This window comes from Dermochelys coriacea, chromosome 11 (assembly GCF_009764565.3).
Source record: "Dermochelys coriacea isolate rDerCor1 chromosome 11, rDerCor1.pri.v4, whole genome shotgun sequence".
Lineage (NCBI taxonomy): Eukaryota > Metazoa > Chordata > Testudines > Dermochelyidae > Dermochelys > Dermochelys coriacea.
In genome coordinates this window covers 16,934,283-16,950,254 of record NC_050078.2, presented here as the reverse complement: position 1 = coordinate 16,950,254, position 15,972 = coordinate 16,934,283, and the positions used below count along the sequence as shown (strand labels likewise).

The 15,972-nt window shown below is 39.0% G+C and overlaps 1 long non-coding RNA gene across 2 annotated transcripts in view; it reads right to left on the bottom strand.

The window, feature by feature from the left end:
* Positions 1-8,906: 8,906 nt before the first annotated feature.
* The window catches only part of LOC122458065, a 32,859-nt gene continuing 25,793 nt past the window's right edge, over positions 8,907-15,972 (bottom strand). For both annotated transcript variants that reach the window (XR_006277894.1, XR_006277892.1), the window contains exons 2-3: positions 13,907-14,231; positions 8,907-8,953 (exon numbers count right to left, since the gene is read on the bottom strand). This is a non-coding gene — a long non-coding RNA (uncharacterized LOC122458065). The remainder of the gene's footprint in view (positions 8,954-13,906; positions 14,232-15,972) is intronic.

Here is a 15,972-nt window from a genome sequence, read left to right as displayed (position 1 = left end):
CTGATGAAGTAGTCAACATTTCATTTGCAGGGTAAGCAGCCATACTTACAATCATCCATTTCATCTTGTAACAGAAAAATGATGCATATTATACCTGCTCGCAGTGCCTTTTGGAAGAATTTTAAAAGGGGAATATTTTAATATGGCAGAGTGCCATGGTGAAGATTTGCAGCTGTTTACCCAATCCATCAGGGGCCTTAAGAAACAAGTGTGTGTGTGTGTGTGTGTGTGTGTGTGTGTGCGAGAGAAAGAGAGAGTTGCATGTGTATGTACATATATCATCGTTGTTGTTGTTGGCTATCCCTCTGTATGAGGATGATGTCTGCTGGGGAAAGTCATTGATGAGACTTAAGATGGCTGAAGAATCCAGTCTGTGCACTACAGATTTTTTCACATATGTGACAGGTGGTGGCGTGGTGAGAGCACATCTGCTGGCAGGGTTGCCATACCCTTTTCTTCCTCCTCCTGCCAGTTTTCAGCCTCTTGAGCAAGGCGATTCTCCTCAAGCTGAGGCATGATATATGATGTGACACCATTGAGGTCCGCTGCCAACCAGCTCTTCCCAATTCATGGAGTCAATGCCTCCCTTCTTAAAATATACAACACATTTATATAATATATACACACACACACACTTCTGGTTTTCCTATACTTAGTGGTAGATAGTGCTGACTCATCTGAAGAGAGATCTCTCCCCCCCCCCCACAAAACCCAACAAAACTCAAAGAAAAATATTGTTCCTGAGTGGTAGCTTGGAACTACTTCTGGTAAAGGCCAGATTGTAATTACAGATGTGCAGATTGGAGTGTCAGCTATCTTGACAAATTCAGTATTTGTACTGCTCTCTAAATCATACAGCTAGAAAGCTGAGCTGTACAGTGAGGTGTGCTGCCTCCTTGGGATTAGAAACCAGACCTTAATGGTGTAGCAGCTGAGTAATCCCAAATGTATTTCAGTTTTCCTGGCATATGCTGCTGGTTCTGATGTTGGGACCAGAATGCTTATAAAATAGGGATAACATTTATTTCCTCTTCTTTCAATTAATGTACCTTTTTGAAAGCCTATTTAAAAACAAAAGTTTAAAACTTCGCCCTTCCCTGCAACAGTGATCTGTAGTCTCCCAACTAATTTCTCTTTTGAGTGGAGACTGTAACATTGTTATATATAATGGCATTATATTTTTTTTTGTATTTTCTATCAATTTGCTAGACATCCTATCATTTTATTAGATGATGTCATCTCAGATAACTTGAGTAGAGGTTTTATCTGAGTGGTGCCCAGTGGATTAACAACCTAGCACTTTTTATGAAGAGTTCTTGCAGTGTGCATTAAATTGTCAATATTTTGGTTTTCACCTGTCATATATGAATAAAGAGAACAACCAAAATTTTTAAACTGGGATTCCTAAAGGCATAGGATTCTAAATCCATATTTGAAACTGTTAAATAAAAATGTATTGAGGTATATTGGAAATAATGGGACCTGATGTTGCTTAGCATTCGTGAAAACTAGATCATATATTTTTATGCCTAATTTAAAAATTGTGGATGTTCTCTTTTAATTGGTGCCTCCCTGGTGTATCAAGTAATCTAAGGGTGTAGTCCCATCTTTTGTGGAAAGAACTGCTGATTTTTCCCTTTACGCAATAGTTCTGTCTATGTAGAATTGTCCCAATCCAGTTTTTACCTGGACAGTCCGGTTTTTAGCTTCTGTATCTGGGTGCCATTAAGGGTTGCTAGATGCTCAGTTGTTAGGGACCTGGCAACCCCAAATGGCACCCGAACCAAAAATCCAGTTACCGTGGGGTGAGGAGAGGTGCCAGGTCATTAACCCACATGAGGCCCTGTTCAGCTGGGGCCGCCTCCTAACTGCAGACAGGTTCCTTGAGATGGTCCAGCGAGTGACATGGGCTGCGAGGAGAGGAGCATGCAATAGGGGCGGGGCCTTGGGGGAAGAGGTGGAGCAGGGGTGGGGTCTTAGGGGAAGAGGTGGAGCAGGGGCGGGGCCTTGGGAGTCTGGTTAACAGCAATTAGAAAAGTGGCAACCCTATGTTTTATAAGGCAGGCTGTTGATTTTAATGGATAATAAATAGGACTGGTAAATGTTTTAAGATAAAACTAATTTTGACAAGATCCCTCAGTGATAGTAACATTTCCAAGCAAACTGAAAATCCTACTTTGCAGGAGATTCTCCTTGCTATAGCTTAGTTTCTTATGAGGAGCTTTGCATTTCAGATCAATTTAAGCAAAACAATTCAAAACGTGAAGTAAATGAGAGCCTAATCCTTTCCGCTATGCAGCAAAATCTTTCTACACTTCTTGTGCTGTTGTTCTCTTGCAAAGGATTACATCGGTTGCATGAGTAGCACAAGAAGATGAGGCAGTCTTAGCAGTCAATATATAGGAGTCAATGTGGTTTAAAGTGAGACTGGGGAAAAAGAACGGTGAAATGTAGCAGCAGTTGATCTTCTGATTGGTTTTAGAATAGGAGAAAAATAAAAGTGTGTTATTGCTATGGATTTCACTGGAAATGAAAGCCAGGAGTAACACAAATGTCTTTATTATAAACAGCAACCTTACCTATGGGGATAACTGCTTGATTTTGGTGAATAATAATAATCATGCTGATTACCCTGTGTGGTGTGTGGGTGTTTTTTGAAGAACTTGTTGCAGTAGTTAGTCGGTGAATGGAAACTGAAAGGAAGTTTCATGCATGTCCCTAAGACTAACAGATCATTTGAAGCAGACTCCCAAGAAATCTTGATGTGTAAATGTGATCTGATACATTTTTTGCATGAAATTTACAATTCTGTTACAATGTCTTTAAAGTAAGGAAGAGGTAAATTTTGACCAAGGTTTATATTCACATTATGGTATGTACTTACTGTTTATCTGTTGGCCTTGAAAAATCCTTCTTACTCTTGGATGAAATAAATACTTTTTGACACAAGGATTTATTTCATTATTATGTTAACTGTGGCTGGCTAGAGTTTTGTGCTGAGGCTGATGCATTTGTATTTGTGTTTTTGTATCTAAAGTATACACAATTCCATTTGCAATTTGCCACAAAGATATTGGGCCAGATGCTCAGCTAATGTAAATAGGTGGTGGTCCATTGAAATCAGTAGAGCTATGTCTGTCTGTGTGTGTTGAGGTCCAAATGGTCCCTTATGTTGAGGCAAGATTAGCAGGCACTTTAATAACTAATTGTATTGGATTTGGGGTTCTTTCTCATGCATGTGCTCCAAGAAACTTCCCTTGACTGAAAGTGGATCTGCAATAGGTCTTTAGACAAAGTATGATGTTACTAGAACTCTTTTAATTCTATTATTACATGCGTGTAGCATCAGTCACACTTAATGATGAGGCCATTGTGAAAGCAGTTTTCAGGAATTCACACAGTGCCTTTTTTCACAGATAATTGATCTGACCATCTCAATTTCTCCTGCCTCTCTCCCCCCCACCAATGTGAAAAGCAATTAACTTTTAATACTAAATGTCAATGAAATTTAAGTCAAATTACCAAAGCACACTGTTTTTCATCTCTTTTTTTGTTCAGGATCATTTGCAAATTTTATTACACTGTTATCCTCAGTTGGTCAAGGGTTATAACAGGAATTGTAGGGTGCTGAAATTGTGATACATGGAGGCTGAGAAAACTAACTGCTCACTGTCCCCCGTACTGCCCCCAAAATGATGTAACTAATTAAATGTACTTTTAAAGTAATATTTGTATGAGCAAGTAGAGAGGAAATGTTTTAATTAATTGGAGTCAGAGCATTATAATCCCTGTTTTTTAAGAGTTTGCAGTGAAAGCAGGAATTTATACTAAACTAAAGTACTGCCAATGAGCTCTGCTATAATAAAAGAATTAAATATCAGTCAAGGACGTGCCATATTACTATATATAATTAACTGAAATTCTGTAAAATAGATTTAAAGTATGTAGCAAGGGCTAAACAAATATATTTTCTTACTCCTTTGCTCTTCCCTTAAAAGATGAAATTTAGATGACTTTAGCCAGAAGGCCGTGGCTAGTGGGTGGAGTCACTGGGTGTTTGAGAGGGAAATGCGTGGACTTGTAAACCGTGAAGGTGGCTTGCTTTTCTAGGAGAGTGCAAAGGTCATGGGTTCTACATAAAGCTGGCTAGGGTATTTTTCAGAGTTCACATTGTTGAATTTACCAGGTGGTAGTTTCTCCTGGCTGTAGTCTATGAAAGCTGCTGATCCACACTGCAAAAGGGTGATTGGTGTTTAGCTATTAGCTGAATTCAGTCCATGAATTTAGCTGACTTGGCGTGCCCAAAGATGAAGGAATTAGTAGAAAACAAGTGATAAAGTGGACTGAAGTAATTAAAATAGTTCTCCTAAAGAAAAGTGTAGACATTCTCAAAAATTGTTGGATTCTTCAAGATCAGGTACACCACTGCATAAAACTTTCACTAGTGAAGCAGAAGAGCAAAACATTGAATTTGATCCTACAAGAAATATCTTTTTAACCCCACCATTAGGAACAAAATATTGTAGCGATTGTAATTTAAGTTCCTTTTACAAACCTTCCAATAACTTTGTCAACATCAGCTTCATCTAACAGCAGTCTCTGCTCATTTTCAACACAAAGGGCAACAATTAGTCAGTAATCCGTGCTATAAAAGACTTGGCATTGATAGGGAATTTACAACCTTCTTTTTTGCTATCAGTATAGCCTACAACCAAGCACAAAATGAGCAATTTAAAGAAGTTATTGAGAAGTAACCACAATCTCACAAGTAGCCTTGGCTTTCAGAGAAGTGAGAAATATATTATGCTTTCTTTCATTTTAAAAATTGTAATGTAAGGATCAAATGGAGTTCTATTGAAATCCAATAGCTACCAATGGTGTACATGGTAACCACAGTGCCAAATTACTGACAAATGGAGACTTTACAGTCAAGATAATGGGGACAAATTTTACGTGTATGTATAGCTGGCAGATTCAATTTTAGTGCCACTATTAAAGCAATGTAATTGTGATTGTAAAAATTGCTGTGTGCATGCACAGTGTTTGATTTGGCACCTTGTAAATACTAGACTCTATTATTAACATGGCACTAAAACGAGGTAGTATAGCTAGAGACTGAGATTTGGTCACACAATGAATATGCATCAAGTTTTCAAACTGAATTTAGTTGTATATCACTTATGTTTGTGTCCTGCTTTCAGAGCTGCTGAAGTTAAATCAATGTGTAACATTTAACATATGTATACTTATTTGACCACTTTCTTCATACAAAGGCATAGAGTGCAGCCTCACTGTGGCCTTGTACTGTACAATTATCCAGCTTAACTCAGGAAAAAAAAAGCATAATGGGTTCTGAAGACATCATGTTAATTATATCAGATACATATTTCTAGCACATTCTCAATTTCCAGATATTAAATTCAGGCCTGTGTGAAAATGTTAAGTAATATTGCATTTCTACAAAAAAGGGCAAGAGCCTACAAAATAGATGAATTTCAAATTATAGTGGACAGAAGTTGATTTAGATGTCACTCTAAAATTATTTATGATTCAATAATAAATCTACACGGGATCAGGGTATGAAATCTTATTTTCAATTTTTAAACACTGACAAGCTACAAAACATGGAAAAAGGGGTTTTGTTATATTTTTGGGGTTTTATGAAATCCCATATTTTCCACTTCTTTTTCAGAAATATTTTTCAACTTGCATCTAAAATAGGCCTCATTGCAAAAAAAAACTCAGGCCCACGTTCATCTTTCAAAGTATAATATGCTAGCTTGTATAAAAAAACAAACATGATGAAAATGATAAAATATAATCAGCTCATTAACTCTAGGGATGGATGAAGGAGCTAGATTGTGGCTGGCCCTTGTGGTGTGAATGCACAAATTTGGAGAATGCATAGAGCACCCATAACTTTGGGCCCTGCACTTGTGAGTCTGCTTTCTGCTAGCACCCTATAAGGGCACCAACTGGGGAGTACAAGCTGAACCTTATTAAGAGTGGTGATAATGGACAAGCTCCCTGTTCACTGGAACTCTCACTGGAGTGCGACATCACTGCAGTGCCTCAGTGTAGGATTGTGCTTTAATGGAACAGTTTGATCTAAACAATCTGATTTTCTTTATTTTGTTTGCAATGGTTACAAATCTCTTTGATGATCACCAACCTTTTTTCAGTTTTTTTAACTTGTGGTTCTCCAAGAGTGAATCAGTTTCAAAACGTTTTCGCCTGTGCTATGTATTGTGCATCAAGGAATACCTCCTTTCTCTGAAATCAGCTCAAAAGGGTGACTTGATACTAATATATATATATAAAACCTATTGTTGCATTAGAATTTTTTCTCTCTCTGCCTGTTTCTTTTTTCATGTGATCTCTTTCCCTCCCCTTCCCTGCAAAACTTCTTTCCCGGTTGAGTAGAACTTCACAGAATGTGACTTAAAAATTGGGCAATAAGAGATCTGCTGTCCCAAACTGCAGCCCTTCTGGATTCAAGGCCCACCTGTTAGACTAATCATATATGGAACTCAAATTCTAGAACAGAAGCATAAAGAAACCTGTAGTCACTCAAAAGAGCAGAAGTCTCTCAGTTCTAAAGCTTTGCAGCTAAACACATTGGTTGGCATTTTCAGAGGAGCCTAAGCAGTGCTTAATTTGTGCCCCAATACCTCTAGGCTTGGCAGTGCATAGCCCCGGCTTCTTGCATCAGTTATGAATGTAAAAAAAATTGCTTGAGCCCTGGCACCTCTTTCATTACAAATTAAGCACTGAGCCTAAGGGAGTTAGAGACTCGGTTCCCCTTGAATTCGAATAGGAATTGGGTTTCTATTCCCTGAGCTGCTGCTGAAATTTCTAGCCATGATGATGAGTGTGTGTGTGTGTGTGAATTGCAAGTAAATAAATAAATAAAATCAGTGAAACCATTATTTTTTTCCTCTCTTAAAAAAAGAAAAAGCTGTGTGTACTGTCACAGTAGTACTGTAAGCACAGCATTGAGGGCTAGGCTCATGGCATGGGCAATGCATGCTCTTTAGCTTGATGTGATACTGGGTCTGAGGGTACATTTACACAGCAACTGGGAGGCGTAATTCACGATTTGGGTAGACATACACACACTTGCTCTGCTCAGTCTAGACTCTCTCATTAGCAGCGTGGCCACGGCGGTGCAAGCAGCAGCTTGGGCTAGCCGCCCAAGTACCTACAAAGGGGTCAGTTTGGATTGTACTTGGATGGCTAGCCATAGCCACAGCACTACTTTTAGGTGCTCGCTCCACCAAAGCTAGTGTGTGTATGTCTAGCCATGCTGGGAATTGCATCACCCAGGTGCTGTGTAGATGTACCCTGCGTGTTGGTACCGTAATGCTTGGATTCAGAGTTCCTGCTCCTTGAGGTGCCAAGAGGTCAGTGATGCTGGTGATGGATTCCTCACACCAGTTCCTGCACCTTGATCATCTCATGAGTGGGATGGGGAGATATCATTCACCTCCCCAACTAACTCCCATACTCTTCAGAAGAAGCTCCCTACTCTGCTACTAGCTCCCAGATATACTTTTTTGGAGTAATCCTAGAGGAAGATCTTTCCCAGCTGACTCCAAGAGCCCTTAAAGGGCCCAGAAATGGGTAGCAGTGATCTTGACCACATGCAGCAGTATATTTCTCCATGTGCAAAGCAGGCAGAATATTTTGGGCAATACATACAAGCTCAGTTGAGTCTAGGAACAGGGTAGGCTGGTGTCCAGTCCACATATACAGTTGTGTGGTCCTTATGGGCCCCAGGAGGCCACCTATATGTGTTGCTGAAACATTCGTAATAAAACTCTGGTGTAACTTTCAGTGTTCTTAGCAATGGAAAAGAATATTGGGCCTCATTTTCTTCTTTGTACCAATCTAAGTGTGAGAAGAATCAGGGCCACTGCATTTTAAACATTGATTGATTATGCAAAATAAATATGGAAAAAGGTAGGTAAGGAAATAAAACGAAATAAAATTTGCTGTTAGCAACAGCTGTATGAAATACTGGTCTTGAGACAGAAATTACTGCAGTGGTAAAATAGTAGCCTCACAACTCTATCTCAAAATGTCAGTGATTTTATTCCCCTTATGCTCTATTAAATGCTATAGAACTTTTCCATACATTTTTCTTTAGGGTTTTTTACCTATCTTTTATAATTTTATAGAAAATTTATAATCCTATTCTAGAACTCCATTGGAAGGCAAATTGAGTCACCTAATCTCAACAGTGATTTCTTTTTTGGCATATTCATTTTAGCATAGTATGACAGTTACAACATTAACTAATTTACATTAGTAACATTTTCTGTATTTACAATTTTATTATTTTAATGTGATAATTTGCATCTTCAAGATCATATGTCAGGAAATCTGACTCAAATTTTACAGTACTTCTCTTTGAAACTTGGTTAAGATTCTTTACTGGAGATACATAAATGATCTTAAATCCCTTCCTCCCCTCTGAGATGAATAATCTAATCTATAACTCCCATGAGTTTGGAGAGATAACATCTCCTCATTCCTCTCATGCCTCATTCCTATGTTGGACTTGGGAACAGGCTATAGACTTCAAGAGGTTTTTCAAATGAGCAGATTGCACTGTGACTGTGTGTAATTACATTGCACTTACTTAAAACTTGAACTTCAGGTGGAATTTTATCTAGTGTCTTCCATTTCCCATCATAAACGGTGTTGCAAAATATCACTGTGTGCTGTTGAATAACTGGTGTGTTTTGTCTTCAAAGATGGCTGTGTTGCTGTGGTGGGTAAAGTGATTCTTATGTACTATGTAAAGTACTGGAGAAAAAAAATGGTTCTATAGAAATGCAATGGATTTGGCTCAAATCCTGCTCACTCGAGCAAGCAAAGCAGGATTTGACCCTATGTCCTACCTGAATCTTCAGTTGGGAGAGCTGAAAATTCTGGGCCTTAAACGTACCTAAAATATATAAAAGGAGCTTCAGAAATAATATTGGCAAAGATGTTAGCGAGAACACATAGCAACAGCATGTAAATACCAGATAGAATTTACTCTTATTTTATTGTGAAATACTTACGCATTGATCTTTGTATGAATGTTCAATAGATCTGTAATCTAGAGGGTTTCATTTTTTCAAATACTTGCGTACAAAAGATGGAAGATTTTAGCATTTAAAAATTTCCTCAGTGTAGCTCTGCAAGGATGTTAAATGTTTTAGTAGTACAATATCATACTAGTTACCCTTTATTTTAATCTTATTGTATGACAGATGAATGCAATAATATCAGTTCAGTGAACTTTATATAGTGCATGAACATTTGAGATTAAAGTAAGTGGCTAATCACTCAGGACCTGGAATTGTCCCTGGGTAAGGATAATTTTTTTGCATGGGCAGAAGCCAGCATTAGAGATAATCTTTAGTGTTTTGACAGACATTAATTGAGATGTTTCAGAGTAGCAGCCTTGTTAGTCTGTATTCACAAAAAGAAAAGGAGTACTTGTGGCACCTTAGAGACTAACACATTTATTTGAGCATAAGCTTTTGTGCCGATGAAGTGAGCTGTACCTCACGAAAGCTTATGCTCAAATAAATGTGTTAGTTTCTAAGGTGCCACAAGTACTCCTTTTCTTTTTATTAATTGAGATGTTATTGCTGAATGATGTAATTCTCTTACTGTCTTGAACTATGAATTAATTTAGCAACAAGCCTTGGTGGGGAAAAATGACTTGTACTAGCCTAGGCCTGAAGGAAATCTGATGGAAAAATTCTTAAGATCGTATAAGGACAACCTAGTGGATATGCATCACCGCTATTGTTTTCGTCTGGAACAAGTGAATATGCATTCTGAGAGAGGTCAGTGGATGGCTTAATCAAACTTGTCATGGTCTCACTTTTGTAGTAGTTGAATATAGACAATTTGTTTTTGGACGCTCTCTGTTACAGCACTTTCTCTGACATATGGCCACTCTACTGTGGCTCCTAGTTATTAAACATTCTCACTCTAAACACCGATCCTTATCCACTCAAATAATTATTTCGTGGGGAGGATATTTGAAAGAGGATATGTCATCAGGTTATGATTTTAAAACAATGACCCCAGTCCAAACAAAAAAGCATGCATATTAATTATGTAATATTATGATATTCATTTGAAGGGCATCATATAGTAAAACATTTTCTTTTTCTAAATCAGAGATATTTTTCACAGAAATATGCATGATACCTCAGTACATTTTTTGGTGTCTTCTTGTGTGGTTACAGGCATATACAGTTTACTTCTTTTGTTGCTTATGACAACTTTGGGCTTGTCACCTAACATGCTTCTAATTCCACGTTACCTGGATGCTATCACCTAACATGCTTCTAGTTCCATGTTATCATGCTTAAGCCATTTAGAACTATTTTTCACAGGTAACATAAGAACAAATCATTAGCAAGGCAGTCATGTTTAGCTGCTCATTAATTAAATCAGTGCTATGAAGCATGGATTTACCAGCATGAATAAAACTGAAGTAATTATTATTTCATCTGCACCAAATTGCAGATATTTATTTGGGGTTTCATTTAAATGGTTAACATATTTTAGCACAGCTGACCTAAACGCACTCCAGAAACAATTAACATTTGAGCACTTGTCATACATATTAGTAATGGTACTGAAGCAAATGAAAAGATGCTCGGCAGTTTTAAGCCAAAAATTAATAGAATGGAAGTTTGAGGTATGAAAAGAATGAAATGTATTTCTAGTAGGGATCTTCTTAGAGTTTAGAAAAATGTGCATTGAGTCATTCTCTTCCCTCCCACTGAACTACTTCCCACCTTTTCATTCTAAGGCAGGCTGTGTACCCTTAAATTCTTCTTCCTTATCTCTCTAGGAATCTATTTTCCTCTTGTATTTGTTGCCTGTCTGCCAAGTGATGGCAGATGTTGGGGGTGGGGCTTTCAGGTTGACCTTTCATTGGAAGACAAATCAGAGATGTGGAATCTGGGTATATTCTTAATACAACTTTTTTGTTTACACATATACTAGTCCCTGAACAGACGTGGTTACAAACGATCCACAGGCAAAACCCTCTTAAGTTCCTCAGCCTAAATATCAGTGTCTAGTTCCCATGCAGCAACTCTGTGTTGCTAGAAATGGAAAACTAGGAAGATTCTGCAGGCTGTAGCAACTTAACTAAGTTTCACACTAGATTCTGTGATTGTTTTCCAGATGAGTAACTCAAGGATGAAGAATGGATCTGTGATCCATTTGGAATATTGCTGGAAAACGTGAGTCTGCCTATGGAGGAAGAATCTTAGCTGCTCAAATTGTCTTGCAATCATAGTCTACAGAGAAAATATACTGAAATGAGTCTTCCCAGTTTTGTGTGCAGCACTGCAGGTGAATAACCTGTTCTTGCTAGCCATGCTATTAGTTATTTTGCCATTCAGTATGACATACTTGTGTGAAACAGGATTTTCAGCTATGAGTCAACTGAAAAAATAAAAGCAGAAACAGGAATGTTGAGCCTGACCTTGGGACTGCACTGATTTATACCAAACTTTGATAAACTCATCAAAGAGAAGCAACCTCAGGTTTCTCATTAAGTGGAACCTAGGATTTATATAAGAAATACTTAAATGCAATATTGAGATATTTGCTACATTTAATGCTTAAGTTAACATGTATATTATATATTGTGGGTAACAAATATTTAATATGCCAGACATTTTTGCACTACAGCTATTTATTGGCCAAATGGGTCCTGAGCCTAAAAAGGTTGAGAACCACTGTACAGACAATGCCTGTAACAGAACATGTTGGCCCTTTAAGGACAGATTCTGTGCTTACCACTCCTGTTACTTTCTAAGTCCAGGACTTTGTGGAGTTTTGCTCTTGAAGGGAGCATGGGTACCATTGGCTGAAAGCAAGGCCTTTTGAGAGGGAGATGTGGGAATGAGGATATAAGAAGTAGCCATTTCTACTGTGGGAAGAAACTGAGAGAGAGCGAGAGAGCAATAGCCTGCTGATAGGGCTCTGTAGTGACTGACATTTGGGCAAAGATTGTGGTGGGTCTCCCAGCAGAGACAGAGCCCAGGACAGGCATTGCTGAAGAAGTGTGTGGAAGGACCTGGAAGAAGGCCTAGGACAGAGGGAGGAAAGCAGGCAGGGAGGCAGCCCCGATGGAAGAGTGAAGTGAAAATATGGGAAACTGGAGCAGATGACTGCTTCACTACTTAAGTCAGTTGCAGCCAAGGGACTTGGGATCCTCTGTGCCTCCTAGTGCCACCTTGAGGTGATGTGATGATACCCATATGTAAAGTTGGATCCATGTAACCAGGGGACAAAGGACTTTGTAAACCCCTGCAGCCAAGGGGTGAAAGGCTAATTGATTACCCAAGTTCCTGTGAACCATTGAAGGGACAGTTGTGGCTCTGGAGTGGAATTAAGTGAAGGCTTTTTGTTGAACTTCTGTCCTTTTTGGACTTGCATCAGCCCTGGACTGGGCAGAATCTGATTTGATGGAAGAGCTAAATTACCTACCCTACTGGGTGAGGGAAGTTAAGGCACTGTTGGAAGGGGAAACTGAGGCAGTGACTGCACCCAATGAGGAGGAGGAAAGACAAACTATGTTGTCATTGTGCTAACTCCTCTGTCATTGTCACATGAGGTGATCTTGGAGTAGGTGAATCCTTCTGAGCTAGCAGCTCATCACTTACGGGAGCCTTCTGGGATTGCTTGGGAGTGGAATCCCCCACCAGTTACTAATCTCGGATGTCTTGCCTGGGAATGGGGATGCATTACTGATGACTCACACCAGACCAGCCTAGTCATTCAGTTTCTGATTAAGAGTAATTCTTACAAAAGTAATTTTTACTCCAAACATAAAGCCATGACAGTAAATTGGGTTGAAACTAGAGAAAAAACTCAAATTAAGATCATATCTTGCTAACAGACTAGTTAGATAGGCAGGACATAATTTTTGAACTGCCTGGAACAAATCTGTAACATTTATACTTGCAAAAATGCCTGCATTATCTATTGCTTAATCAGTAGTTGTGTAAGAAATCACTATGGGGTTATCAGAGTATAGGAAACAGCTTTATTGCTTCCATTACAAAGTAACATTATGCTATAGCAGCAAACTATCTTTATAAATCATTTGTATTGGGAATATATTTGTCAGGTTTCACATAGATTATGTAATTATCACATAATTTTATTTCAAGGATTCATAACAGGAAATTAGATATGACATTTGGTAATATAAACAGTGCATTTGACTTCACATTGCTGTTAGCAGCAAATGTTTACAGAACTTGGCTCTAAAGGATTTTTATACCAGCCTTTGACAGTTACTACTCTTTCAAGTTCTCAGAATTCATGTTGTATCTATGGCATAAGTAGGAGCGGTTTGTCAGTTGTTGGGTCAGTTTCATGACATGTGTCATGCATTACAAGGCAGACATAAACACTTTGCACTATGTCGGGTCTGGAAATGTATTGTCCATCAAATTTCAGAGCTGAAAAAAGCCAGAGAAAATAATAAACTCCAAAAGACTGTTAATCTTTAAAATTTTAAGATACATTACAAAGAAAAGGCTCTCTGAAATTCAAGATTCAGAAACTGGTGTGGTCACTGAAGAATACTTAGAGTGTATAGAAGACCAGTTAAAAGCATAATATGGCTTTGTACATCTTCGAGTTTCTCATGTACAATGCATTATAGAATTACATAATGTGTATGGTATATCTAAAGATCCAGTGGGAGTTGATACAGTTTAGGAAAGGTCTTCCTAAAATGCTGAAGCTATACTAAATGGAGAACCTACTAACTACGTACAACAAATTATATTCAATACTCAATGTCCAATTTCTGCAACACGGAAACTCCAGGGAATCAGTCTTTTACAGCACCCAAGCTTACCTGTCAGGGAACAATAGAACTTCACTGATAGGAGATGCTCCTGTTTTTTAATGCCTGTCAGCGGGTGTCAAGATCCACAGGGTGTGCCAGAACTGTATGAAGATCTGTGGTATAGGAGTGTACCCTTCTTAGTGACAGGCCTTAGGCCTCCATTTTACTAAAGTGACCCAACTGTTCTGAGATTGGGTTCCTGGCTTCAGCACTTCTGGTTCTTGCTGTGGCTCCTTTAGCTGGTCCAAATGAGCTTGGATCCTTGTTGAGAAGATTTCACGCGTTGAGAGCGATGCAACCAGCACATGTTTGCAGTGACTCAGGGCAGCCTTTTCTAAATAAGACATTATTTATTAGTCAGCTGGAACACTGTATTTAGGGACACTGGGTTAAAATGGTAAAACAAAGACTAAACGCATGTCTCTCCCCTAAGTAGCCACCTTCTACTTGCTCAGTTAGGTGAGTCGCACTTGGCCTGGCCTGGTAGGCAGACTGCATGGTTGCAGCAACCTCCCTGCCTTGCTCAACTATTCCATGTGGAATTACACTGCCCATGGAGATCCAGTTACATATCTCTGTCTCAGTTCTTTGTCTCAAGTCCCAGTAACACTATTTTCATGTATACTGCTCCTCCCCACAGTGGGGGTTGTGAGAAGACAGGCAATTTACCCACATAATCCAAAAAAATTCCCTTGGCTAGCAATTATTAAAGGTTAATGGTCTTGTCTTTTGGTCTTCCACTGTAGTTCCACTCATGTGTTGTTAGTTCTTGATAGTCCATTCATAGAAGCCCAGGATGTCTCCACCTAATCAATTTATCGTGTATTCCTCTGTCTCTGAAAATTAGTCCTTTCACACCAAGTGAGTAGGAATACAAAAGTGAATGGGAAAACAGAGAGACTTTTCATAAAAATAATAAAGAAATTTCCCACATTCCCCACAGCAGGAAAACTTTGTACCTGTACAAAGTCTGTAGCTGGGGAAATGAGCTTGTAAGCAATCTGGCCACAAGACTTCTGGCCTGGCCACTGCCCATCTAGACTGACTAGCCACAAATACCAGTCGTCAGCTGGGAACTACAGTCTGTTACAGAAAATCCAAGACTGAAAGTGCAGCCCATTGACCAATTAGACAGGACTAGAGAAGAGAGTGCCACAGAGACAAACACATGAGCTACATGACTTTCACAAGGTGGCAATTAATGTTACTCTGCATAGCCATATAACCTGTAGTCTTGGCAAGTTATGGAGGCAGTGTTGGCTCTTGATGGAGACTGGGTGACTCCTGGATTCTGTTCCTCATAATTTCACTAATATGTTGAGTGACATTGGTCAAGTTACTTAGCCTCCCTATGACTCCATTTCCCCTTCTACAAAATGACATCATATTGTCTACCTCAAGGGTGCTGGGAGGCTACATTAATATTTAAGTGCATTGAAGTCTGGAAGCTGCCACCAGGAAAGTCCTTAGGCATACGCAGCTGCATAGGGGACCCTAAAATTTGGAATACCCCGAGTCTTAATGTCCACCCTTCTGCCTCTTCCTATCCCTGTTCTGACCCTTCCTGCAGGCACCGGCCACAGCTGACTGCTGCAATCTGGTGAGCCTTCCTCCAGAGGAGATTTAGTAACTTAAAAGTGAAAAAGCCTGCCAGACCTATTAGCAGAACATTCGCAAAAAGAAAAGGAGTACTTGTGGCACCTTAGAGACTAACCAATTTATTTGAGCATAAGCTTTCGTGAGCTACAGCTCACTTCATCGGATGAAGCTCACGAAAGCTTATGCTCAAATAAATTGGTTAGTCTCTAAGGTGCCACAAGTACTCCTTTTCTTTTTGCAAATACAGACTAACACGGCTGCTACTCTGAAACCTGAGTATTCATCATTAGCCTTAAATGCTTGGATCTTCAGACATATAGTTTTAAAATAAATCCTTCAAAAGACCACCCTTATCTAAAATACACGTTTAAATTTTAATTACTATGGTACAAAAAACTTGCTTCCAAAGTCTTTTTGTACTTTCTATCCATCGCTTTCTCCCTTCACCTTCTTAAGAGAGCCCTTAAACACCCCTT